The following is a 26589-nucleotide window of genomic DNA, read 5'->3' as shown; positions in this document are numbered from 1 at the left end:
CGCGCGGACGACGCCGCAAGGGGATAATAAAAAATAACACACATCGGCCAGTAACCGCGCGCCACGTTTACATCGTGAACAGAGCGACGCGCTCTCCCACACTTTCCGACATCACAATGCTTGTGAACTTCAAGTTACCCGCGACAGAATTTCTCAATAGGCCACTCCGCCACCTCTGATATTTTTTTTTTTTTTAAAGGAGAAACAATCGCTCGCTCCTCTCCGGGCTTTTCCGGTGCCTTCTTCATTCGTCGCGACGTCCACAGGATCACGCACACGAAGTCGCGAGGCTAAAAAGCCGTCGATCGGTGCACATACGAGGGACACCAGTTAAGATAAGTCTGTTATAGCACACCCATATGCCGTGCAGTCGCACGCATCGCCCTTCAATCGTTTCTCACTTCCTTTCGTGGGCAATCAATTGAGCCGCCAGGTATATATAGCCCAGTGGACATGGCTGCTGAGCTCGAGGTCGCGGGTGCGACGACGACCGCGGCGGCCGGATTTGATAGGGGGGTGCAAGAAATTCTCGTGCACTGCGTATTACGCGCACGTTCAAGAACTTCAGGTGGTCAAAATTAATTCGGAGTTTCTTCCACTACGGCGTGCATCGTAATCAGATCGTGATTTCATCGTAATCATTAATCGTAATCGTAATGAGATCGTAATCAATTCATTTCGCCGCGTGTAACGTGCCCTTGCACTCCGCGTGCGGAAGCAGAAAGCGCGCAGCCCGAAAGCGGCGGAGACCCGATAAATGCAAGTGGTTCGTGTTTTGAAAAAATAGAAAACAGCGCCGACGTGTAACGTTCGGAACTGACACAGCGTCCAGGTGTCTTCTGGAGAAGTACGAAGCGAGGAGCGAAGATCGCCTGCGGGGGAACGTAGAGAAGGCGAGAGAAAATCCACTCACTCGTCTTCGAGAGCTCACAGTGGTTCAAAGTACCTGTATATACATTTTAATGCGTATTTTCGTAAGGAACTCCCGCAATGTGTCAGCTCCGCCCTTTGTTGCGGCATGTGCCTTGCCCATGTCGGAAAGCTGACTCCACGAGATCTCGCAGTCTGGGAAACATAATCATATGTTTGTTGCAATTCATGCGGCAATCGCGCTAAAAAACTTTTTAAAAAATGTCGTCGTCGTGTTTCAACATTTTCGCTGTATACACGCTCTTTCGCCGCTACAAACTATAATGAACTCTACACTTTTGTTCGATCCGCAAGAGCTTAGGCCAGAAGCTTCGTTCGAATAACGCAAAACGAAAAGAATTTCAGAGGCGAGAACTGGAAAGGGCACATGAATCAACAGCCTGTCAGCGCATAACTAAAACGTTAATGCATAAACGAGAATTTTAAAAGCACAGTGCTGATAAAGTGCTGAACACTGATTTCCACACCGCAATATACAAGCGAAAAATATCGTTCCGTCATCGCGCTTTTCTCTTGCCTTCCTTCTTGTTTTCTTACTTTTTCTTGGAGTGGGCCAATACCCCATATATTGAATGCGAATCGAATAGCCTTCGCTATTCTATTCGTAATCGATCCGAGAATTTGTCACTTAAAGCCGTGGCATATTCATTTCTACTCGGAAATAAGGGATCGCCACCATTATTTCGGCTTATACAGGATGACAGATCGAAGTGGCGGCTGTCAACTGCCCTCGCACTCCAACCGTATCGCTGTAAGCGGAGGACACCTCTCAAACTGTTCTCGGCAGAAGAGGCAGAGCACCGACCAAACCCAATGCTTTAGGGTAACGACAGGCTCGAGCAGCCTAATGTTACAGACAAGGATTACAGAAAGACAACAAAGACTTGGTTTCTTGTTTGCCGTCGTTGTTTCTGTCCTCCTTGTCTATTACGTTACGCTGACCGAACCCGTCGAAGTGCACGACCTACTGCTGAGCAAAATAACACGTTAACGATCTACGGTAACTTGACGAGAACTGGCACATTCAACATAACATAGCGGGCGGCCCGCATGCACGAGTGAAGTACGAACTGCGCGTTCACCGGTCGTGCGCCGGTGCTTGGGCCCTTTGGTGGGCACGACTTGCGCAATTCTGCCCCGATGCTTCGAAAAGCATCCGTACGTTGGTGACGGCGAAAAATTTGACGCAAGAGAAGCAACAAAAGGTAATCTGTGCCGTAAACTACTGTCATGAGGGATGTATTCGAAACGCTGCAAACAATATGAGTTCATGTATGCAGGACGCAACGAAGCGGTAAAATTTTTCTCCTGATTGCTTTGAGATGGCACAACGAGAAACTCCAACGCTCGCTTCGAGTTACGGCGTAAAGGAGCCAATAGAAGTACGTATATATACCGGTGTTCCTTTGCGCAACCCTGCCCCACTCATCCCTGCCTTCCTTTGATCTCTCTCTCTCTCTCTCTCTCTCTCTCTCTCTCTTTGCCCGACTCTTCTTTTCTCACGGCAATGATTAGTCAGCAGGTTCCAAATCGGTTCTGGCAGCGCGCAACAAGTTTTTCGTAAACAACCTATCTACGGCATTCAGCAACTAAGCGCGATGTCACGCGTTCGATTGAAGAGTGCCGCGGCCACGTTTCTACGCAGCGTAACCGGAAACACATCTCCCCCATCAATGCGACTTGCACTGAGCAGAGCCTGCTGGTCGAAATCGATCTGAATCCTTGCGCTCTCGCGATTCGGAATAGGCACGACATAAACGTTCGGGACATTATGTCAATAATACTAACATGAGCCAGACATACTGCAACGCAGATCTACCCCAAATGCTGCCGGCTTTGTTTCTGCATCTCTCTCTCTTTCACAGCAGTCGCTCCAAACCATTGGAAGGAAAAGCAGGAGAGCGCCAACAGAAGAAGACCATGTCCAGGGCACAAGAGTCCTCTTCAAACTACGAGAAAATTTTGCTCTCTTATCACTAGGTGTGTACCGACGACCACTAATATAGCTCTCGAGATAGTCGCGCTTGATAGGGCCGAAGTCAAAGGGCTGGCTGGTCGGTCGATAATCTCGCGACGCCATTGCTTTCCGAGGCGGTGACATCAACTCGAGGTCGAGCTAATCGCGCCATTGTTCGGCCGGCAGTTTCGCCAAGCGGTACAGAACGTAGATACGTTAACTCTGCGGATCCGGAGGACTCGAGATAGCTCTTATCAACTAATAAAATGTTACGACGTATCACACGCATAGACAATATTCATCCTCTCAGAGGACTCGGGAAGGGCGGCTTCACGCACGGTTACAAGTGACGAACAATTGTCGTTGTTTCTAACGGTATGCTCTTGCGATTTTCGTGAGCTACAGCATATCGTGTTTGTGGGTCAAATGCTGTGCGCAGATCAGGGTATAAGCGAAGGCCGTTTTTAAGTGTAGTTTTTCCCAGCTTTATCTTGAGCTTGGGCCTGCTCCCGCATTTTGTCAAATAACCCAATTCACCTCTGTGTTGTCAGTTACGTAAATAAGACAACTAAGCGTACTGATAGAAAACGCGTTCAGACCATAATGCTCCGCTTCGCATGTGGTTATCTTACGTGCGCACAAAAGGGCATCCACCACGGTATTTCAGTCCACGAAAAATAATTCTTACCCTACGAGACAAATTTTGCGCAGACGTCATGCCAACACCCGAAGTTGTTAATGAACATAGGTGGTGCCTATGGGCGGCGTTGAGTATGCCGAGGCAACGCAGGCCACATTGCATATATGATCAGAGTAGACTGCCGTGTTGTGCACGACTGGTATCGTAATGACGAGCGTTCTCTTACCAAGGCTTAGCGGCTCGGGGACGACGTCATAAGAATGTTTTAGCCATCAATGGCGAAAAAGGCTCCATCAGCGTGCAAGTGTGGAAGCTCAGGGTTGGTAACGGTTCATTTCGATAGTGTTCATAGCGAGCAGAATTAAGGGACAAGCAGACAGTGAAAGAGCCCTGTATCGGTGTTCATTCGCCCTCTGTCTGTTCCTTGCTTCTTCAGGTGTTTGTGCGCTCTGACCACGATCGAAATGCTCCATCGGCATTCCAGTTTCGTACGAGTAACGTACCACTAGTGCTGTAACAGTGAAGCACGAGGAAGCTTCTACCATATTTCCAACTCTGCTAGCAGCGAATGACATACTCCGATTCTCGCACTGCAGTGTTCGCCCCAGCCTGATGTTATAGGTGCGTGCGGGTAGCATACAGGATGCGCACCTTAACTTCAGCAGCAGCAGCTCCCATGACACAGGCACACACGATGTGGACTGTGCGCGTCTATCTGCACGCGTCTTTGAAGCGGCTTCCGACCGTTAACGATCGTCATTTCGTAAACTAAAGCTGAAGAGAGGGTCCCGAAGAATCCCTGACACTTCGACAAACCGACCGCAAGGAGTCGAAAGCTGAAGCTTCCACCTGAAGCTACTTTCCTAATATTCAGACGCTTTGCAAGGAGACTGCATATACTCGTGTGTTAAGGCCATGATAGTTTTTCATCTCTTTTCTGCGGTGTGTATAGGTAGTAAGTGCGCATTAATGCATTTCCGCCTCTAAAAATAGTGCGCAGGTTGCAGCTCCGCTGTCCAAACTCGTCATTCTAAGAAAAAATAAAGCTTGATCAAGTAAATAATGTCGCTATATAAGTCATGAACAACAGTCATTCGTGCTGACGTATCTTGTTCCATTCTTCGCCTGACCGGTCTTTCTTCAAACCATATATTGTACTCGCTTGCCGAACTGCAGCAAGGCTGCATACGACAGTATTTGCCATTACGTTTTCTGTCCGCATGACCTACTTGCTATCACAATTTCTAGTTATAAAGTTAACACCGTCGCCATCACGACACCTGCATGAACCCAGAGTACAGTTGTAGATGAAATGCCGCCGCCAACGCTGCAGCAACCAACATACTGCACAACGCACGCAGTATAGGGAACAGCGCATTTCATCGCACCATTCTTGCAGCGACCACCATATGGTGCAGGGCCTGCTCGGGACGACTCAGTGGGGACCAAGTTGAAGACATTTTCACTGATTACCTCGGTAGTTGTAGATCTTCCTACGCTCCACGTTCTAGGCGTTTGCGACCATTCGAAATTTCGAATACGAATCGAACAGCCTTTCTTCGCTACTCGATTCGTATTCGCATCCAGAACCCACCATTCCAAATTACCGAATATTAGTTTCTGGTTGACGTTGCGGGCGTAATAACGTTTATTGGAGCCTCGACGGAGAGAGACCGACCAGACTGAGGGCTGTTCCTAATGACTGTGCTGCAGGGGAGCCGCGGTCACTGCGCCGTGGCACAAGTTCCTGAGCTAAGGAACGGGCCGAACACTTATGCACAATAATTTCCATTCAGTGTATAAGACTTCCTCGCTTTTAGGCAACCTACGTGCGAATTCGTTGCTTCGATTAGGGCAAAGCATCACATTTGACTAACATCAACATGTTTTCAGGATATTAAAACAACGCTCGGTGCCGTGAAGTATCATACTTCCCTCCTTCAAACACGACCCTCTACACGTATGAGATGACGTGCTGTTCTTTTGTTTCCTTACTGTCGTTGCCATGGCGCATCAGATAAGTGAAAGCAGTTTATCATATGCAAGCTCCTCGCTTGACCGAACGTCCCATTCCGAACGGCACTGCATGCGCGCATAAAAAGAAAATGCAATGTTTACTAAAAGGATCTGAGGCAAACGTTATATTTAACTTTGAGTACAAAGGAAAAAAAATATCCAATGTTGCAATAAATATTCCCCTTCCGAAAATTCCACTATTCAAACACTATTTGCCAAACACGTTCCTTTTCTTTCTCCGTGTTTCTCTGTGATCCATGGACTTGTTTCGGCTGTTATTTAGTTTTAGAATTCGTTTCACATAGTTTTTCATTACTTTCTTATTCGTGTTTTTATTATCCCAAGTTAATACAATAGGCGGTACTCCCAGTGGCCAAATTATTGCATATTTTACAGCTAAAATAAAATAACATACCTGTCTTTGTTGGTAATTTTTGTCTTTCCTTTTTTGCAGAACATCTATGCCATTTTTTATATTGCTGTTTATGCATTGCAAATAAACCCCGCGCCGTTGCCGAAAGCAGGACAAGCGAGCACTTTGGACGATTCTACAAGTTGTATTCTTGATGGCCGTACGCAGGGGTCACCCAGACCTACAATTATTATTATTATTATTATTATTATTATTATTATTATTATTATTATTATTATTATTTTGAAAACATATACATTAAACAGGAAAGGGAAAGCGAGGAGCAGGCTGGCAACTGCGACCGGAACGGGCACAACGCCAGCCTACTCTGCAGAAGGTAGGTGACAGAAACACAGAAATGGAAGATGGGAAATACAGGAGGAAAGAAAGAGCAACAGGAAAAATATAAAAGAATAAAGCAGAACACACAGTACAGGTCACCCACATTAGGGCCGGTCACTGAAGGTCATGCTACTACAGATTGTTAAATAGAAGAAATAGTGTGAGCTACAAACGTGAAACCTAAGTTAATTCTAGAAAGGTAAGAAGAGGCGATGAGCCTGATCGCGTCGAGACACACAACCACTCGGGCACAAACATCCGTAGAGTGTCGTATACACCGCAGGCCAAGGAGATGGCAGTCCCTCACTAGCGACATGCGCTGCGCACTGAAAGCGGAACACTCCAATATCAGGTGCTAAAGTGTCTAGCAGCAACCGCAAGACGTACACGATGGACTGGCCACACGTCGTTGTCTGCATAAACATTCGCACACGTTCACGCAGCCAACCCTCAGCTTGAGTAGTTGCGCTCTAGCGCGACGAACCAAGGGTCGACCGCGAACATGGGGCGGCAACATTCCATTTGCGACGCGCTGGTCTGGATGCTGCTTGAGTAGGTGGCGACGAATGAGCCGACGAGCGCCATCAAACTTGCACAAAATTTCAGAGCGGACGCAGTTGTTATGAGCGCAAGTTGAAGCCAGTCGATAAGCCCCTTCATTTCCCACGATTTCTACGTGTGAAGGTATTCGCTGAGCAACGAGAGTTACCCCACGTTATCAAATTTTGTTTGTTGCGCACAACTGGGTAATCAAGCTCACCGCGTTGTAGCCTGCTAAGGACAATCAAATCATGCTTTCCAAACACGCCCGAACAACCGCAAACATAGCTATGATAAAAATATATTTATCAGGACGCTTCAAAGAGTCATTTGATATTACCACAAAGATCTAAATGAATATAACACTCTGAACCACTACATATCCCGTATGCGTATCCACGAAGCTCACCGATATCAAAGAGACAAACGTAACGGAAAAAAAGAAATACAGTCAGAAATCCAGCATAACCGTCAACGAATAAGCCCACCGAGCTAACTATACAAGAGCGATTGGTTGATTGACTGATTTTAACGCTCCGAAGCAACGCAACGGCTTTGAAAGGCGTCAAACCGCAGGGCTCTGAATCCAAATTTCCACCACATAACGCTCTTTGTATGGCAACCATAGATAGGTGCAAGCATATGTTTGCGTACTTCTGCCCATCTAGATGCGACCACTGCAACCTGAAAATGAACGCGCAGTCTCACATTCAACCGTAGTAGAACGTCATGGCAACTATGCGACCGCGGCGGTTATTACGCTAAGCAGCGATTGGGAAAGCGCATGCGTTACCAGCCGTATTTACGCATCGAAACGAGTACACTACTGGAAGCGATCTACAAACCTGCTCATCTAAAAAAGTCCCAATGAAAGTAACACAATGACGCGAGTTACCGTTCTGTTCAACGAAAGAGAAACGAAGAACGTGGCTGCAAACAAGTCCAGAAGGATCATAACGACGACGATTACTAAATCTACTCGGCGAGGAAAACAGTCGCGAATTCGATTGTAACAGGCCCGCCACACTGGTCGAATGTCGGACGCACACGAAATGCAATATCGGCGACGTTGACGATTCCGAAATAGCGAAGGCACCGAAGAACTCCGCAGTTACAACCGCGGGGGCCCGCATGGAAGCGCAGTCACGGCGGCAATCGATGAGCGGCTTATCTGGGAGCAGTGATTGCGAGAGAAAATAACGGGAGCGTCCCAATCGCGGCCACTCGAACGGCGTACTCGGGACGGAAAACAACTGGCGCTGATAGCAGTGTTCCACCGCGTACATAGCGCCCTATCGAGGGGGGACCAACTCGAGAGCTTCTAAGCGACTGCTTAGCGCATCGTCGCCTGGGAAGTGGGGGGGAGCAAGGAAAAAAAAGAAGGCGTATACGTAAGTATGAAGGTATGGATGACGTAGTGGTTGCAACAGGACTCTCTCGAGACAAATAAGAAAGTGGCGATTCGCGCATCGCTTCAACCTCGCGACATTTTCCCTCGCGACCATTCGAATCAAACGCACGCGCTGCGTACGGTGGCGGGAGCAACCGGACGGGGACCGGAAGTTTCGCAAGTTCCCAGAATGCAATCGCCAGCACTGGGGTAATAGCAATGCCCTTCGATAGCGCTTCTCGTTATCACGCGAGCAGTGGTGCCATTGTTGAGAGCACGGGGAACTACCGCGTCCGCGCGCGGATAAAAAGGCGGACCTCAGCGGCGAAAGCAGCTTTCGCAGGGCGCCCAGTGGTTGCGGGCCGCTGACTTTCACAGATTTCGGAACGTGGAGCATTACGTAAAAAAGAAAGAAGAGGCACAGAAACACAATGTAAATAGAAAGTGATATTGAAACTTGGACATATCATGGCTTAGAAGCCTCGCCTGAGCTATTCGCAAACTTATTACCAAGATCACGCGTCCAAGCCCACGCCGAGCTGCTCAGCTGCATCTGTATATAGCAAACGCGACTCGTTAGCTGTTTGTTTCCGCGTGGGAAAGAAAAAAAGAAAGGCGGCTAGCACGCTCGTCTATGTAACTGCATACCAGCTCGCACTTATGAGCTCGCAACCGTGAAAAACAGACTGAATAGACGCCTACACTCGTAAGCATCGAAGGCATTGCCAAGTACGCCGACAACGCGGACCGGCCCGATACATTTAACCACCACTGGTCGACCCGATGAAATGCCGGCGACGCGTCACGTCGGCGCGCTCCTGGAATGAAACAACGAAAAGAAAACGACGTGTGAGAAAGGAGAAGAAAGTGCGAGAGAAAAACTAGAAAGACAGATGGTGAAAAGAGACAATGCCGCAACAGCTGGGCCGGCGAAGAAGCGAGCAAGCCGTGCTGCTGCTGCGAGCACGGTAACGCGCGTTGTAATGAAGATGCCGCCGTCCTAAGGCGCTGCTCGTCATGTTTGCGCTGCGCGTACGGGCTGCGTGTCCCGCAACGGTAAACCGCGCGCGGAACATCGGCAAGTGGGCATACCTGAACGTGCTTCCGCTTCTTCTTTTGAGGTTCTTGCCACTGACGTGCTGTCCCGCTTCTTCAGCCGGTCCTCCCGCCACACGGTTACAACAACAGGGAGTCCGCTACGGGCTCCTCCATCATCACGTGTCAAGTCGTCAGCGCGGGGAACAGGCACTACGCCCCGTAAGAAAAAACGGAAAAGAACTCGGTGTAGAAAACACGCTTCAGGCACACAGAAACGCACGCGCCGCACTTGAGTCGCCGTGGGCGCTCAGGATCGTACAGCGCTGTCTTCGAAGACGTCGCACGACCACAATCACTGGCTCGGTGCGTCGAAGACGATTGCGAAGAAATCACGCACCACCCACCACCGTTTCGCAGTATCCTCACGGGCTCACGCAACTGCCGGAGGTTCGGAGTCGACGAAGACTTGGCGTCGACGAGAGGTCGCGGAGTTTCGAATCGACGACGAGGTCGGCGTCGAGTGCGATGCGACGCGACACAAGCACATAGATGGACTGGTTCAGGGAAGCGGATCCGACTTGGCTGTCGAAGCTTGTACGTCGCCGAAAAAATAAATGGGAATTACAATCCTCGTCGCCAAGGTTCGTTCGGTGGCAAGCGGAAAGTCGGCCGGGGACGGCTTGGCGGCCCGACTCGTTCGTTCCACGTCGATGCGACGACGGGGATGATGACGCGATGCAGAAGCAACGGCGGCGCACACAAAGGGGGAAGGGGAGGTTTGGGCCCCGCGCGAGTGTGACTCCTCTCGCCTCCTCTCCCCTTTCTTCTCCTCCTTGCAAGATAACGACACGAGAGGTCGGCGGCAGGCGACGAGCGAGGGAGAAAAGAAAACGGTACAGCCCCGCGCCAACGGCTATGGCTACGGCATGTATCACACACAAACGGGGCCGCAGCGGCGTCGCGCGGCGGCTCGCAAGCACGCTCGCGGAACAGCAGACGCGACAGCCAACGCGCTGGGCGGCAAGCGATGCAAGCAAGGTGCGTGCGTATGTGCGTGCTCCGCGCGCTCGGTGCCCGCCGTCTTGTCGACGTCAGCTCCGGCGCCAGCCAATACGGCTCTGCCCCGTGGGTTTAAAAGCCGATCGCCCCTGTCGGCGCGCCGCAGTTCGCTCGGTCGCTTGGGCTCCGTCGCGTGCCTCTCTCGCCGCCGTCCGAGGTTCGGCGTCGCTCCGCGAAGCCGCGCCGGCGTAGTGGCGCGCAGATAGAAAAGCACGTGGCACCCGGCGACGACGGAGGGAAGGAATAATCGAGCGGCTGGCTGGGGACTTGGCCGGGCCTGCAGCAGGTATTCCGTGCATGCGAGGAAAAGCCGCCGTTCGGTCGCCCGTGCACACCGGATCGAGAAATCGTTCTTTGAAGTGCGTCCTTGGGCTGCTTTTGTACGTAAACAAAGAATTAGGAGGCTACTCCCCTTAATCAAAGAGATAGGGTATTGGCGCGATACTCGCGATAAACTTTACGCTTTTAGGCATGCGTGAAACTTGGCACTCTGGACTGGGCTTTAAGAGACGCAACGCAACCAAAAACGAGACCAAGTATGAAATGCAGATAAATAATACATTCTATATTTCATGTTTCCATCGGTGCCGGTAGGAGAAGACTGAGATTTGGCGGACGCCGCGAGGTATCATAACAGTATGTGTTCAATATGATCTCAATTACAAAGCGTTAAGTGCTTTTTAGAAAGTCAGAAAAACAAGCGATAGGCATGGAAACAAAAATACATTTCCGGAATATACGAACAGATGCTTCATCCCTGATCGAATTTTTATATGGTCCTAACCTCCTCTCCCAGGGCCTGGCAGGTATATGAAAGGCCTCAAGACATCACTCTGTCCATTCTTCTCTTAACCCTCCTTGCTCTGTCCGATTGCTCGTCGAATCAATCTGTGTCGCAAGCAGCCCACGCAAATCGGACGAAGAGATTCTGCAAGAGCTAGAGGCAAAATACTTCGGCGACCACGCAGGGAGAAAAAAGAAACCATACCAAACCATAGTGGAAAACCAAATGGGGATCTAGATCCCCCATTCGATACGCCGGAAGTTTGGACAGTGGTTTGCTCCCTCCTAACACGAATCATAGCACCCGGACAAGACGGGTTCACAGATGAAGTCCCCAAAAACCTGGACGACGAAATGGTAGAAGCCCTAGCGACTTTCTTTAATAACCAATTTGAAGCGGGAACACTACTAAAGGAATGGTAACACGTCCACATAGTGCCAATACCGGAAAAAGGAGAGCCTCCAGGCCTCACCAACATGCGACCCATATTCCTGACGTCGTGCCAGGGGAATCTTTTACAAACACGGTGCTAAATCACGTGATTCCTCACGTGGATGACACGGGCTTCTTTCCTGACAGAATGTACGGCTTCAGGCCACATTTGTCGCATCAAGAAGCACTATTTCAATTGAAGGAAGTACTGGAGCATGTCACTGCACATGGAAAATGCATACTCGCACTGAACCTTACAGGAGCATTTGACAACGATCATGATCAGATCATGAGGCCATCCTACGGAAAAAAAAAAACTTATCGCAACTGAATTGCGGCCAACGTATGTACAATTATGTTCGAGCATTCATAACGGACCACACGGCAACGGTAGGCGTGGATGCCCCTAAAAGAGAAGCGAAATATGTCCCAAGTAGAGGCACTCCTGAGGGATCGGTCTTATCACCTTTCCTCTGGAACGGTGCCATGAAAAGCCTCCCAGAGCACCCAGAGAAGATTCCACGCGTTCGTCACGCCATATATGCGGGTGACGTTACCATTTGGGCAACTCGAGGCTCGGATGGAGAACAGGACGTCCTACAAGCGGCGGCAGACGTTGTCATCGAATACGCCGAAGAGTGCAGCCTGGAATGCTCCCCAGACAAATCTGAGCTCCTCGTCCTCAAAAAAAAAAAAAAAAATCCGGAAGAAAAGGCACAAGTAGAGAGGCTATTGAAATACACCTCAACGCAAAACCTTTTGTCAACTGCAGAATTCAGTACTTTTGCTGTCAACACTCTCCAAACAAAGAAAGATGGCTATGACAGTCATGATGACGGCGGCTCTTATGCTTGGTTCCCGTTTCTCTTTTGTGGCGTCGAATCGAGGTGTTTCGTGGAAGGCGAAATAGTCCTTGCTGTCGAGCATCTTATCTAGATCGGTCTCAAAGACTTCAGCGACGACATCGCGGAAATAGTTACATTGTGCGTGCAAAAGCCGGGCCTGCCCCGTGCGCGCAATCCGATTTTTGAAAGACAGCTTTTCACGCGAGTCGGAGGTAAAAAAAAAACGATAAGTGTGTGCATGTAGAAAACCTCTACGAAACCTACAAGCACTTGTTCGCGGCGTTGCTCCACTGCTATAGGTACGTACTTGACCATTGTCACCAATTCAGGTAGGTCTCCAAAATTTAGCGAGGGTTTTCTTTTGACAAAGTCAGTTCTATTAGTGCAAATGTATGAGAAACGAATTGAACCAGTTGTAATGGGATTCAGTTGTGTCTACAGTGTAGGGTAGCAAAGTAGCCGCACTGTACACAGGTCGAACAAATCTTAACTTCACTAGAGCAGGCAAAATGATTCTACTAAGATTGCAATATCCGATGACGAGAACCAACAGTCAACAGGTGCTCCTGAAGTCCCTCCATAAACAAATAAACGTGGCCCCTATTGCGCGTAACATGCACCCGGTATATCACATGGGCAGAGAAAAAAGCACGACCCAAAGCCATAGAAAGAGGATACGGCACTTTTTCCACTGCTAGCTGGACAGATGCAGCAAAGTACCCGAATGGGTAGGGCATGGTAATCAGCGGGGCAGGACACGGACAGGAGGAACTGGCATCCACCTCCATTTGTACGCACAGCGTCGCAGCAATAGAACAGGCCGCCATTGCCATCGATGCCGATACAGCATGAGGAAACATATGTTCTTACAGATTGACAATCGGCATGTCGAGCATACGCGAACGGCCACTTGAATAAAGTAGCATGCGATATCATCAACAGCCTCGACGAAATGCCAGGCACCACCACAATCTGGACACCGGGACACGAAACCGTCAGCAGATACCATCGTGTAGACACGATAGCCATAGGTCACTGCAACAGGGCGCTGCAAGAGACTGCAGAGGACTCCAGTCTACGAGCGCTGCACACTGCAGCGATGCGCAAACGGCTCATACCTTTGTGCGTGCTGCGTCCTCGCCGCACAGTTTGCGCTTAAGTGACAAACAGCACGAAGGTCACTTCGCTCGCTGCTGCTGCCGCACTTCCTCACAACAGTAATTTGACATCGAGTGTCTGCTTATCAATTATGATGTGTTCATGTTTGCCGGTGCGCACTGACACAATGCCTGTTAATTTAGTTTGAAAGCGAACGTTTCCCAATTTATACATGCCGATAAAACCACTATCATTACTTCGTATAGCCGTCTAGTAATTTGCAATCACAATAGATGCTTCGCCTTTCAGGCTAAACAGAGAACTTTCATTTTAACAGAACACAGCACTTAGTGCTATACTGAAGTGTCTGGTTGAGAACAGTCTCACTGAGGAAAGACAACAGTGGCTTCGTAGCGCGAGATACACAGGCAGCGCTAGTCCATGAAGCAAGAACTTGTCTTTGTTCAAAGGATGACAGTTGGTGAAAGCATAAGCCAGTTTAATTTTGCCGTGTTTATTCCCGAGTGACAAATGCCTAGCATGAGAACTCTGTTCATTTTTGCTCTCGTATGACAAAAAACAATCGTAGTCATTGCAGAATAACTACCTGTAAACTAGAAATTGAGAACCAAATGCGCCAATAAAAATTAGAGGATGCCTAAGCTTCCCCTTCAAGAGTGGAACGCGATAGCGTTATCGCACCCCGTTCGCACCGCCTACTCAAACGCGCTACGCCAGCCAAACGTCGCGATCGGCACAGATAGCCGGGCCCCGACGCAACATGAAGGCGGACGCGATCATGGGGCGAGTGGCGCGCCACGTGTCGCGGCAGCGCCGTACATTGCGAGGAGGGGGTCTTTTGTGTTTGCCGCAAGATGGCTCTGCGTGTGCGCAGGGCGGAGAAGGAATGTAGCGGAAACGTACTTCGCTACTCGTGAAACTACGACTTCTGTAAGTTACGTGGTCATGATTACCGATATACACCGCAGTATAACTTTCAACGGCACGTTTCTAAGGCAACACCTCATTCACTAGAGGCGATTTTGTCCCGTTTTGAAGGAACGAACTCGTGGCTGAGTGGTAGCGTTTTCGTCTCACACTCCGGAGACGCTGGTTCGATTCCCACCAGCCCATCTTGCTAGATGTATTTTATTTATGAAGTGCCTTCTGTGATTTATCGCTCACGGCCAACGCCACTGACGCCGACACCAACGACATCGGTTTTTCTGCGACACGAGCTCCTTAATGCTGTCGCGTTAAAAACGGCATTGTCAGGCATGGGCGACTCCTCGGCATTTATTTATTTTTATATGTGAAAGCCTCAAATGGCCCATTGACCAAAATACCGGCGGCGTCTGTAACAACAGCGAAATGGCATCTAATTTCGCATTGGCTGCGACGCCACGTCATGAGCGCGCCTTGGACGCTCGTGATACTGGCTCGCGTTTGCTGGCTTGGACCTCGACGGAGCAGAGCGGGCCCGGTGATAGGGCACACGTGAGAGGGAATCGGAGATCTTGGTTCGGAACAGAATGCGTTTGGCCGCTGCAACGTCACAAAGTGGGCGGTGCGCAAAGTTTGTGAGAACAGGAGGGAGAGAGCAGCCAGTCGGCAAGCGGTGAACTGCCCGGAAGTTGGCGTGCCTCGTTTGTCATCTGCTTGGGGACAATATACTATAAAACGAAATGCTTCGCGCCTTCTAATGTTCAAAATTATTAAATAAAAAAATATTTTTCTTCTCAAGCTTGAACACATTCTCATATAGTGATACGTATTACTACTACAATTTATTACTATTCGACTTCTCTGCAGGGTATAGCTATACTTCCGGACTTTCTCTGGCTATGAAGGGAAAGCTACGGGGGCGTAGCTTTTGCACATGTATTACCGCCCCAAGTAGTCCGCCAGCGTTTGCCAGTGCTTTTGGTTGCTCGGAACAGATGCAGAATCGACGTAGCTTCCACGTGCGGCGGTTTCACCTTTGCCCAGACGCGGAATGGAAAAGCCGCAAAATAAGTCCATTTTTGCATTCATAGATGTCTTTTATCTCATTTGACAAGTGCTAATAAGGTGTTTATGTTTTCGTGCACCCTCAATACAATGTAGGGTGCCGGGTAGCCCGGGCTCGTTCCCTGTTAAAAGTGGCTGTGACCACTCCGAATCTGGCATGTTTCGTTGACACCGCCCAGTACGGGTGCTCTGATCACTATGCCGTAGTTCCGGTTGACTCCAATGGCACTCTCATTAACTCAGCATCCGTGCAGGAGGCTTCTGCAACAGTAGCCGAGCAGGTTGCTATAGCTATAGCACAGAAGGACCCTCTACGTCCCGATATCGTCTCAGAGTCTAGGTCTGCAGCCCGAGCGTTCGCCTCCGGCTCGATCTTAAAGGAACCGGCGGCCATCATCGGCAGCGAGGGTGCTGCTGGTTTTCATATCATCAAATGGTTCCCGGCCAATATGGGAATCAATGTGCACTCTGATGTTGTTAACGCCAATGAGTTGGCCCATGACAATCACGGGTGGCGACTTAGGACTGTACCGGGATTTGTTTGTCACCTTCCATGAAATCTTGGCACATTATCAACTTGCTCGGCGGGCCTTTTCGCTACCACATCTTAAACTTACTAGACCACAATCGTCGGCCTTTCGCATGCTCCAAACGGGGTCACTCCCCCTCCAGGAACCGATTCAGTCACTCCGCGCCTAATGTAGAACCCCACTGTCCAGACTGTGGGGAGGCGTACTGCTTCTTATCTCATACGCTCTGGCAATGCCCTGCGTTACGCAGCTCACCGCTTGCCACTCTAACCGACTGGGAGGCAGCCCTTAAGAGCGGCGACCTCTCAGAGCAACTACGGGCTGTCCAGAGGGCCTGCGACAGGGCGGAGGACCACGACCTTCCGACCCCGACGTGGGTGCGGCCCGCGACGGTTACTGGGACTTCCTGAAAAGGGAGGTACGTCAACGCGGTTCCTCAGGACCATTAGTAAAGTTATTTGTCGTTGTGTCTCTTCCCCATCTTAAACTAACGTGGATGAAAACGCGGGACTCCTCTCCGACGCATTCTCACTTGTGCGTGCTTCGCCTCCGTAGCTTCCCCTTCATACCCTTCATAGCCACCCAAAATTGTCCGCGAGTATAGACCGTGTTTTCATGGGTGCCACCATATTGCGTGCGCAGTGGCGCCATCTATGGGCAGTCGACATGCTGGCTTGGGCGAGCTTGTATGTCGGGTATACGCTCGGCGCTGGTTTCTGGTGTTTGTTTCTGCGCTCGCGCAGTCCATTTAGTGTGACGTGGCGTCTTCTACGTGAAAATCGGTTCTGTGAGGCGTACTGAAGTGGTTTAAGTCGGCATGGCTGGAGTTTCTGCTGGCGTTGAGGCGGGAGAAGTACGCAGCGCGATGTGTTCGCGCGTGTTTGAGCCTACAATCAGCCTCGGAGATCAGTTGGGTATTTCTGAAAATTCCATTCACTAGTGTGACCTTGTAACAGGTCACACTAGTGACCTGTTAGGTCACCTGTTAGCTCCTTTAGTTTTAAGCTGCGGTTTAGGAGCAATGAAACATATGGGACGATCGTAGCAGCGTGGGTACCGTTCTGCTACGGTTGAAGTTGTGCTGTTGTACATAAAGAAGCCTTCAAACAGTTCACTGTAGATTACACTGTGTGACTACTTGGTTCGGTATTCGTGGTTTCCACCCATGAATAAAATAGTTTTGGTTAATAATAGCAGCATACCTTACAATGTGAATTACATTTGTTCAGCAAAGCGACTGTTTACGAACTGCGCGAGCGTCCGAAGCAGTGGTAGATGCTGGTTGATAGGTATCTTTGCTTCGGTCAAACACAATGATGTCACCTGTAACAAGGGCCCTAAATAACTAGGTTACTTACACCGTACACCATCTTGCTCCTCAAGAAACTAAACTTTTAACATATAACAACCTCATTCGCCCCCTACTCAAATATAGCTGCGTTGTATGGAATCCATACAGACAGTGCAACGTCAAAAAACTAGAATCAGTCCAAAAAAAGGCAGTGAATATTGTTTGCAGGAGACATGACAAGGACTTTTCTCTAACTCTCTTCCCCTACTTGGTCTCACTCTTCTTGCAGGGCGTCGCAATCTTGAATGCCTAAAATTCCTTCACATGTTAATCAATTCTCCTCGTCTCTCCTCTCTATGTAACTATTTGACTTCTTCCAAACCCTCATCTACGAGGAGTCACAACGCTCTAAATATCTCAACCTTGTTTGCCCGCACTGATTCCTCTAAATGCAGCTTTTTTCCGTCAACAATGAAGTCTCGAATTCGTTACCACGCAACATCCGTTCACTACCACTGAAACAATTCACGCAAGCTTGTTTATAAATGTTTCTATGCTGTTCATCCCACTCCTGCAATGACCTCATTGAGGCTGCCACATATATGAGTAAACAAAAAGAAATAAATAATAATCAATGGCGGATATATCAGGCATAGTCAATTCAGAGGCGCGCTGTACGTGACAATCGTATCACATTCCGTATTTAGAATGCCTCCTTTGCACTCGCGGTGCACTTGACGACACACGACAGCAGGTAGAGACCGGCAGCGCACACCGGTAAACATGCAGCCAACTTTTATTCAAATGAATGCGTTAAATATACAAAACGGAAAGCACGTCAACGTCAGCTTCGTAGTATACGGTGTCCTGTCATGCCTGTCACAACATAGGCCCGCTGACGTAAACTTCCTCCCACTGTCGACGTGTGAATGTAAGGCGCGGTGAATGCAGGGGATATGTGGAGACAGGTCGTGGAATACTACTACGAAAAAACGGCGAAAACATAGGGCATTTAGGCAACTGTCGACCGCGCTATCTAGAAAGCGGAACGCTATATATGTCACATAAAGAGTTGTCTATATGTCAGGCGTCGTGCATATCAGCAACATTTTTTTTTTTGGTTGACAAGGAAACATTACATTATAAACCATTATATTTTACGCTTTTTCCCACTTCTCGAACACTCTAGACAGGAAACGAAAATTCAGAAAATTTCTATATACAGGGTGTCCCAGCCAGAGTTTAAAAATATGCGAACGCCACGTAGCTGCACAGAACCAAGCTAATGTTGTTTGGCGGTGCTTGGAGATACTCAAATTATTTTTTCATTCCACCTAATTAGATAATTTGTCTTAATTAATTTATTTATAGATACTGCGATCTTTTACAAGATCTTAGCAGGGTGGGAATATACAAGTGCATTCATAGAACTATACAGTTCGAGCAATCATGCCGACGCTTGAATTCAACATGGCAAAAAGACAGAATGCATGAAAAACGGTAGCAATTAAACTATGTACGGCTGAGTCATGAAAGCAGTTGCGCCTGAAAACGGGTTAAACAATTTTGTGTGACGACTTCATCAGGAAGTTTATTCCAATCAACTATTGTTATTGTCAATTCAATTCAATTAATCAACTTCTCGAATATCATAATTAAATGAAAAGTGTCAAGGAGGAAATTGTAGAGCAACATGAAAAACCCTCGATACAGTTTTCTCTCGCTCAATACGTGCTACATAAAAGTGTTTTTTCCGAGCGTGAAATTAGCCCGCGAATACACTAAAGTGCCTCGAGTGGTGCTACGGTTGGCGTGTAAAACCCCGGGCAAAAAGGATGCTCTACCACCATGCCTCATCGAAACGAAGGGTGGATTCCTAATTTGCTATGGTTGTCTCTAGTGGATGCCGGTCTGGTGGACGCCCCGCAGTGTTCACAGGTTCCTTTGTGTGTGTGCTTGAAAACCCTTTCCGCGAGCCAGACAGGACCCCCGGGCTGCCGCCAGCAGAGGCAAGCTTGTGAAAACGTCAACTGGGAGAATGGGTCAGTCGCCCATCCACAACCAGTCGCCCTTTCCGCGAACCAGCGACGCACGAAAGAGAAGGGATCAGCTGCCTACGATCCCCAAGACCCGCGGATTGCCACCAGCGCAGGCAAGCTCGGAAAAACATCGTCCAGAGAATGTAGGTGCCGTCGCCAAGCACCGTGGGACTCGGTGCATGTCACGTGACGTTGACATAAGCATGATCCCGCCTACGATTTTAGTGGGCCTATTTAAAGGGTGCCGCAATGTACTTTTCACTTCATTCTCTTCTTCTCATCTTTCACCAACCATTCAATAAACCGTGCAAGTTTCGCACTAGAAATCGTCTCATCCCTGCCTGATCGCCATGATCTACTGGACGCCTGCAGCCTGCCCACAACGCTACGCTACCCAATAGCAACGCCGGTCGAGGTTGAAGAAACAGGCGTCGCAACTGGTCGGCAGTGGTGGAATACGCTACCCTGGAGAACGCAACAGCGGCCAGTCGCGCGGCAATGTTGCGTGCATTAGCGGGCTTCTTTCACGTTCGGAAAAACACTTTTATGTAGCACGTATTGAGCAACAGAAAGCTGCATCGGGAGTTTTTCATGTCGCTCTACAATTTGCTCATTGCTCATTGACACTTTACATCTAATTATAATATTTGACAAGTTCATTAATTAATTGAGACTAGCTATGTAATTATGCGAATTGCAAAAGATAAGGTGAATATCTCCAGGCGATGGCAGACAAGATTACCTTGGTTCTGTACAGCTACGTGGCATTGGTACATATTTGCATATTTGTATGCATTGGTACATACATATGCTAAAGTTAGCTGGGACACCGTGTATAAAATAAAACGCATGATGTGCGTTAATGGGGAGGTTGACAAAGAAGTCGACAGTACGCGGGTTTATTTGTGTTGCCGTCTGAAACTGGTGAAGAGGACTGTCATCCTTGCTTTTCATCATTTTTGTGTGTGCGTTGCATGAGTTACCATGGCGTTTCATCCTACTCTGGAATTCCAGCATTCAGCGGTTTGAATGCAACCTGCTGACTCTCTGTCAGGAGAAAGGTGACCTGCAACATCTATAAACACCACGGACAGTAGATGGCCCAGTTATTATTTAAAACAAGCTTTCAGCGTGTGCTACTGTCATTCCTATATCAAATTGAGTATGTTTGCTCCGGAGAGTCTTAGTAGTTATCGAGCGTATTGACCGAAAGAGTGTCATTGCGTAAAAACAGCGTCACTGTCGCTGACGGGGAACACTTATTGAATGCTAGTGCTATGCGAGTCCATGCCGAGCTCTGGCATCTCCTGGTGGCGGCCGCTAACATGACTGTAAAATGTTTAACAGAAAACACGCCATACTACTGGATGGAATCTGACTAAAGCCCTGTTTACGAGACGGTAAGCGTACGTACTGCTGTCTACGCGTCTGTCACGTTCAAACCTATACCAACGACGGGCTTCGATTGCCAGTCGCAGCCCTCTTCCAAGAAGTCGGTGCTTGGTCACGTGGCCACCAAACAATTCGAGGCAGCGACTGCAATACAAGAGAAAGTGAGTCTGCTTCTGACAGGCGACTAAACATGCTGCTCGTGGGGAAACCGCCTGCATTTTCGAAGGACAGTGGCCCTCGTTGTTGGGTCACGCACTGAAATAAAAACCATTTGTCACTTCTGTAGAGTTCGCAGCCCTTGCCCTTGCTGTAGTGCTGTTTGCAAGTTGAGCCGTATTAGCAAATTAGCCACGGATCTCACATTGTGTAGCTACGCGAAACGACACACTGCCCTACTCGAGTATCCTATAGTGAATCTAAGTAGGGACCATCATTCCTTTGCTGGCTGAACCACGACACTTGCAGCTTGCGTAGACACTAGCACCTCTATTAAATTTTCCATGAAACTCTATGCTCTTGGGTGCCTATCTGGGCGCAAAGTAGTAGCAGTTGTGCTTCCAGACTCTGAGGCAACTCTGGAGTGTTTGTAGAGCAGCTTTCTCGGTAACCAAAGCCATCATCTGTACGGACGCGATCACACGAAGACTCCGCAATTTTTCGTTGCAAAGGCAGGTATGTTTCGTAATGTGTAAGGAGGAGGTGGAGGATGGTTGACTGCAATCGGATCTAATCTTCCTGGAATTGCTGGCAATTGCTGCTATCCAGCGCCGCCTTTCAGGTGAAATTGAGAAACAAATTATATTGGTACGCTGTTCGGTGCGTCCTCATTGATAAGCACATCGCCAGACGTGCACAGCTATTCAAAACAGAACGGAAGCCGCAAACTGTGAGCCACCCAGTGCACGATGCCACACCGGCCAGCTCGGTCGCCGGCCCGGCGTAACGCCGCGAAATGCGTTTGCTAAATGCTAACAATCACAGTTTAAGTCCACGCCGTTTAAGAACTTCAATAGGAGCCCGAACATACCCCCACTAAATGTTCAGTTTCATTGCGGAGATCGCGTACCGTCTAAATTACCATGTAAGGTGCTTGGATGCTGAAGGGCTTCCAAGAGTTGCGCACTGTAGCAAGTCGATGACGGTGCAACAAATAGTGTTTAACGTCTCCTTAAGTCTTACATGTCAGAAAAGATGTATAAACAAACTGGAGGAGATGACAGCCTGTTTTGGGTCAATCTAAAGATTCTTGCAGAAATTTCTTCTTTAATCAGGAATACCAAGCGTTTCAAAAATGTCGACCCGTAATATTACCTTTGAAGAGGCGGTCTTGTTTCATTTCGAAATGCTTATCATAATGCGTTCTAGCGCCAGCTTTTTCTGCGTAATGAGAGTTTCTTTTTTCTCAACCCCCCACTCTCCTCTTCGTTGATAAAGCATTAGGAAACCAGTAGACGTACAGGGCGGATAGATTGATTTTGTATTCCCGTATAATCTTTCACCTAGGAGCAACGAATAAATTGCACTAGAATCAATATATACGGCACTCATACCTGAAGGATCACGTTATCATTCTGCGCTTGCGTATTCATCTTTCGCTACGCCGTATAAGCAATTTTTCAGCTCCGTACAGACGAAAGAAGTCAAAGCGCTCGTCATGGAAGCCTAGCTTACCGTTTTGTGCACATTACGAAATGCTTCAATAACACGGGAACGGCCGCCCGTAGCTCTTTCAAAGAAAATCTCTGTGAGCGTTCTGCTCTTGCCTTCGAAATCGAAGAGAAAACGGCGTGCCCTTCTCCTAGACGTTATTGTTATACTTTTTCTTGTATAGTATTCTGGGCTAGAGTTGTGATTAGTGCCGAAGGCATCAACACTAACGCCCTTCTTTATGTACATTGGTGACAACTATATTTATATTGACAGATGGAACGACTCGGTAGCTGATATAACTCAATCAAGTACGACGGACCACTCTGTGCTAATCACAGCGGCTAAGTACAGCGGGGGCTACTGTCACACGGTCTGATGTCGCAAGCTCATCATTAGGTATTGTCATTTTCTGTTCCCGAAACGCACCAAAGAGTGTAAGGCCATTTTCTTTTATTTCTTTCCTTTTTTTTTACTTTTTCTTTCTTTCTTTGAGTTTTAACAGAAGGAAAAAGAACATGGAAGTTTTTTCGTCCGAAAAGCGAAGCATCGATTGCGATAGCAAATTAGTGGACAGCTACACGAAGTAAGGATACTAATTTTGTCGGCCGTATAAGCTTGTAAACATAAGCATGCTAACTAGATTAACAAACATGGTGTCACGCGCGCACAAGCAAAGAGGAGCATAGCTCACTCGATGACCTCGGAAACTCGCTTTCAAAACGCTGTAAAGAGGGACTGCTGCAACAGCAGAGAGCGAATTGACCTTCGTGCTGCCGCTTGGATCAAGGCGAACTAAGCCGCGCAAACTCTGCGCAGCGCGGACTCAGTATCCCGCTCAGATGGCTTTCAACATACAGCGGTCCGGCCGGGTCCGCGCGCCCGCCCGGGCCCTCTGCACAAGAACGCCCCCTCCCCTCCCTCCCCTCCCCCAAGCGTCGCGCGCGATGGAAGGCGGCGCGCTTCCTCTCCACTTTCCTCCGTTGCGTGCGCGAGATAGAGTGGCGATCACCGGCTCACCCTGGCACGCGTTCACTCGCACATACAACATGCGGCGCGCGGCAACGATTTTATCGCCCCTGAACTTTATAGGGGATCTCCCGGCGACGCCGATGGCATACTGTTGCGTGTGCCGAGGTATGCGTGGCCGGCAGGAGGTCAGGACCCCACTTCACGCAGAGTCAGAGACGATCAGAGCTTTCTCGGCGAAGAATTCTTTATACAGTATGTACAAGTTGGCGTGGTTATCAGGAGAGAGACCAACCGAGCAGCTTCAAGCTGCTTAAATAACACTTCCCCGTCCCCAGATTCCCCAGATGGTCCCTAAGGACGAACAATTTCGAGAGAGAGAGGGTCCGGGCAGCCTCCGTGGTCCCAACGCCGCTTTCAGTGGCCGGCGCCTCCGGGCACCGCGCTGCGCCGTCAGGCCAATCTGGCGGTCGGTCGGTGTGGTGCGCCGGGCAAGTTCAATGGCCCGGCATACGACAAAGGGAACAATCTGCAAGGCAAGGTGTCGAAACATAGTCCTTGGGTGGTCGGTAAAAGGGTTGCCCCCGGGCGCCGCCGCACAAAGGAAGGGGTGGGGTGCATTGCTGTCCGCACGAGGAGGGGCCGAATAGCAGTCGGTGAGCCGACGGCCTCTTCCGTCGTTGACGCCGTGCAGCCGCGAGGACACCCAAGCCGTGCACTAAGTCGTCATGTGCCCGAAGCGGGCACATGACGACTGCTGCCTCCACGGTCGACACACCACAGCACTGGCCTCCCGTCAGGCAAATCCCAAGGCACAAACATAACAATACATGCGACTGGAGTGCCCATAAAATTGCTCTCGCAAGAAAACTCATTTAACGCGAGAGGATCAGGCTTCCAGCACTGTACATCTGTAGTCCTTTTAACAAATTCTTTGCTCAAGGCACAATGACGCATGGGCCCCGTCCACTGCGGTATTGCCTGCTTTGAGCTCCGAAATACATCCACAGACATGACCACGCATAAGAGTCTGCTTCATGTCTATGAAACCTCACACAAATAGTGGTTTCTAAAACATGATGGTCGTGACTTGCTTGTTTAATCACTTCTATTTATGCAACAAGTAAAAGCATAGCTTTCGATATCAGTTCCTCTTGTTCAGAGGAAACCGTCGCTAGCGCACGGATTTGAACACCACCTATTTCCAAGCACCAAGGCTTGGCGCTTTCAACTGCCCAATGCTGCGGGGATATGATTGAGACACCCACTTGGTGGAAGAAGTTGCGTTTTTTGCCTGCCGCATGACGAGGTTGAAGATGAGGATGAGGAAATGGCCTGATGACGACAGCAGCGAAGTGGAATGAATGGGCACAGTGAATGTCGTTTTGAGCATTTACTTCCTGTTACAGTAAAACGTCCGGGCACCGCACGTGTTGACGCATTTGGTACGCGTAACGCGGCGATTTATTGACCAGTAGGTGTGCCGAGCAAGCCTTGTACACCACTTCTCTGCATCCCGACACCGAATGGGCGCTACTGTCAGTAGGACGGTAGCCTTACTGTATGTGGGAGCATGTACAGTAACTGTATTGACCCTTTCTCGCGGAGCCGCTTCCTCTAGAGAAACTAGATGGCGCTCTCGGCGGTCCGCCACACGTTGCCTCAGTGAAAGCACACGAATACAAAACCGTTGCCGCTTTTGCCCGTCTCCTGTGCGATCAGCTGTCGGGAATGTAAATGGGTGTCACCCCCCCCCCTCCGCCCCCTTGTGTTTCATTCACGCTGCAAAATGTGAAATCGTAGAGTGAAGACGTGTGCGGTTGTTGGATGCAAAAAATATTGACTGACATAGTAAACAATGGTATGAATCTGTATGATCAAGTCCACGGACATTTGCCGCATAATCAAACTGCCTCTGTTGCCGACCCTGATTCTCAAATGGTGGCTTTCCTCGAGGATAAAAAAAAACTTCACTCTTCCGCCAGCGTTGTATCGTTAACTTCCAAAGAAAGTACTTCAACCCCGGAATGTTGGCAAGAGTAAGTACCGCTTGTTACACAGGGACAAAGGGCGTAGCGCCGCTCACTGGCAAGGTAAGTTCATCGCACTTTGTTTACACACATCGGCCTCCACTTACAGGCAAACATACGCCCACTATATCGCTAACGTATCAAGAAAAATTGAATGGCCGCCAATTCGAATGAATGCGCCGAAGCAAGGTGATGGCGGCTACATTGACTAGACACGAATGTTCGAAGTCTGACGTTTCGTGACGTTCCACAGAGTAAGCGAACGACTAGCGATAATACGTGTTCGCCACAATCTGTTATTACGGAATATCTACGTTCCAATGCCGTTTACGCAGCAAGAATAAATATATCACAGATGAGGACACCCGTGACAGATAAGGCAGAAAATAAACAACCAGATGGTCACCGTACCAAGGAACTGTAGTAATTGACAATCATGACAAGCCACTGCTTCAAAGTGTTTGTCAAATAAGGAACGAAGAGCAAAACACGTTGATCATTATGTAACACATAAGCGGAAAGTTTGAACAGGTTGGAATGCATTTCTAGCTTTGCTTTTATTACAAGCACCATATACGGTGCTCGCGCTGTTTGGACAAGGCGTAAATAGCACCGAAAGCGCTTACATGCCCCCTGAGATTATGGCCAAAGCTTCGTGTCATCCAGCCCCTCACCGTCTACGATATCTGCTGAAACGGAGCTTTGCTGATCTTTGCCCATCCATTGTAAACATGGAGGCCATGCTGGCGGCTTTCATTCCCTGCTCTCATTCTTCCATGCTTTCATTCCCTTTAAATCACAGCTAATCTAGAAAGTGTACGTTCCCTATGGGTGTCACTGGGTGAACACCTTCGCATTCCATTATGCGTTCTGAGTGGTCTCCATATATTTGCTGTAGCGGACACATGCCTCAAAACAATTGCTCCGGTATGCGTTTGTCCTGAGGCAAGCAGATCGGGCACCAAATAACAAAGCACTTCGCTTTGTGTTATCGTACATATTTTTGCTTCTAATTTCATTCATCCCGTACTTTTAAATCTCGATGGCCCTGTTTGTTTCAATTCTTTGCATCCAATTCACTCTTTCTGCTTCTTTCACTTTATTTTTCCTGACTGCTGGTTGCATATTCGCACTTTCAATTACCCTGTCATTGGTTGCCGACTTTCTTGAGCTCTTCCTCCATTCTGTGTCCACGTTT

General features: G+C 48.8%; 1 protein-coding gene across 4 annotated transcripts in view; it reads right to left on the bottom strand.

Annotated features, from left to right (window-relative positions):
* Positions 1–26589, bottom strand: part of LOC135917996 (microtubule-associated protein futsch-like) — a 302288-nt gene that overhangs the window by 233059 nt on the left and 42640 nt on the right. For 2 of the 4 annotated variants that reach the window (XR_010569510.1, XM_065451659.1), the window contains exon 1: positions 9320–11194. The exons of 1 other annotated variant lie outside the window; for it this stretch is intronic. The gene's annotated coding sequence lies outside the window, so the exon portion shown is untranslated. Of the gene's footprint in view, positions 1–9319; positions 11197–26589 lie in introns of those variants that run through there. One more of the 4 variants, XM_065451688.1, reaches the window with a different exon arrangement.

Source organism: Dermacentor albipictus, chromosome 2 (genome assembly GCF_038994185.2).
Source record: "Dermacentor albipictus isolate Rhodes 1998 colony chromosome 2, USDA_Dalb.pri_finalv2, whole genome shotgun sequence".
Taxonomy (NCBI): Eukaryota; Metazoa; Arthropoda; class Arachnida; order Ixodida; family Ixodidae; genus Dermacentor; species Dermacentor albipictus.
Note: the sequence above shows the minus strand (reverse complement) of the source record. Positions and strands in the feature narration are given on the sequence as shown.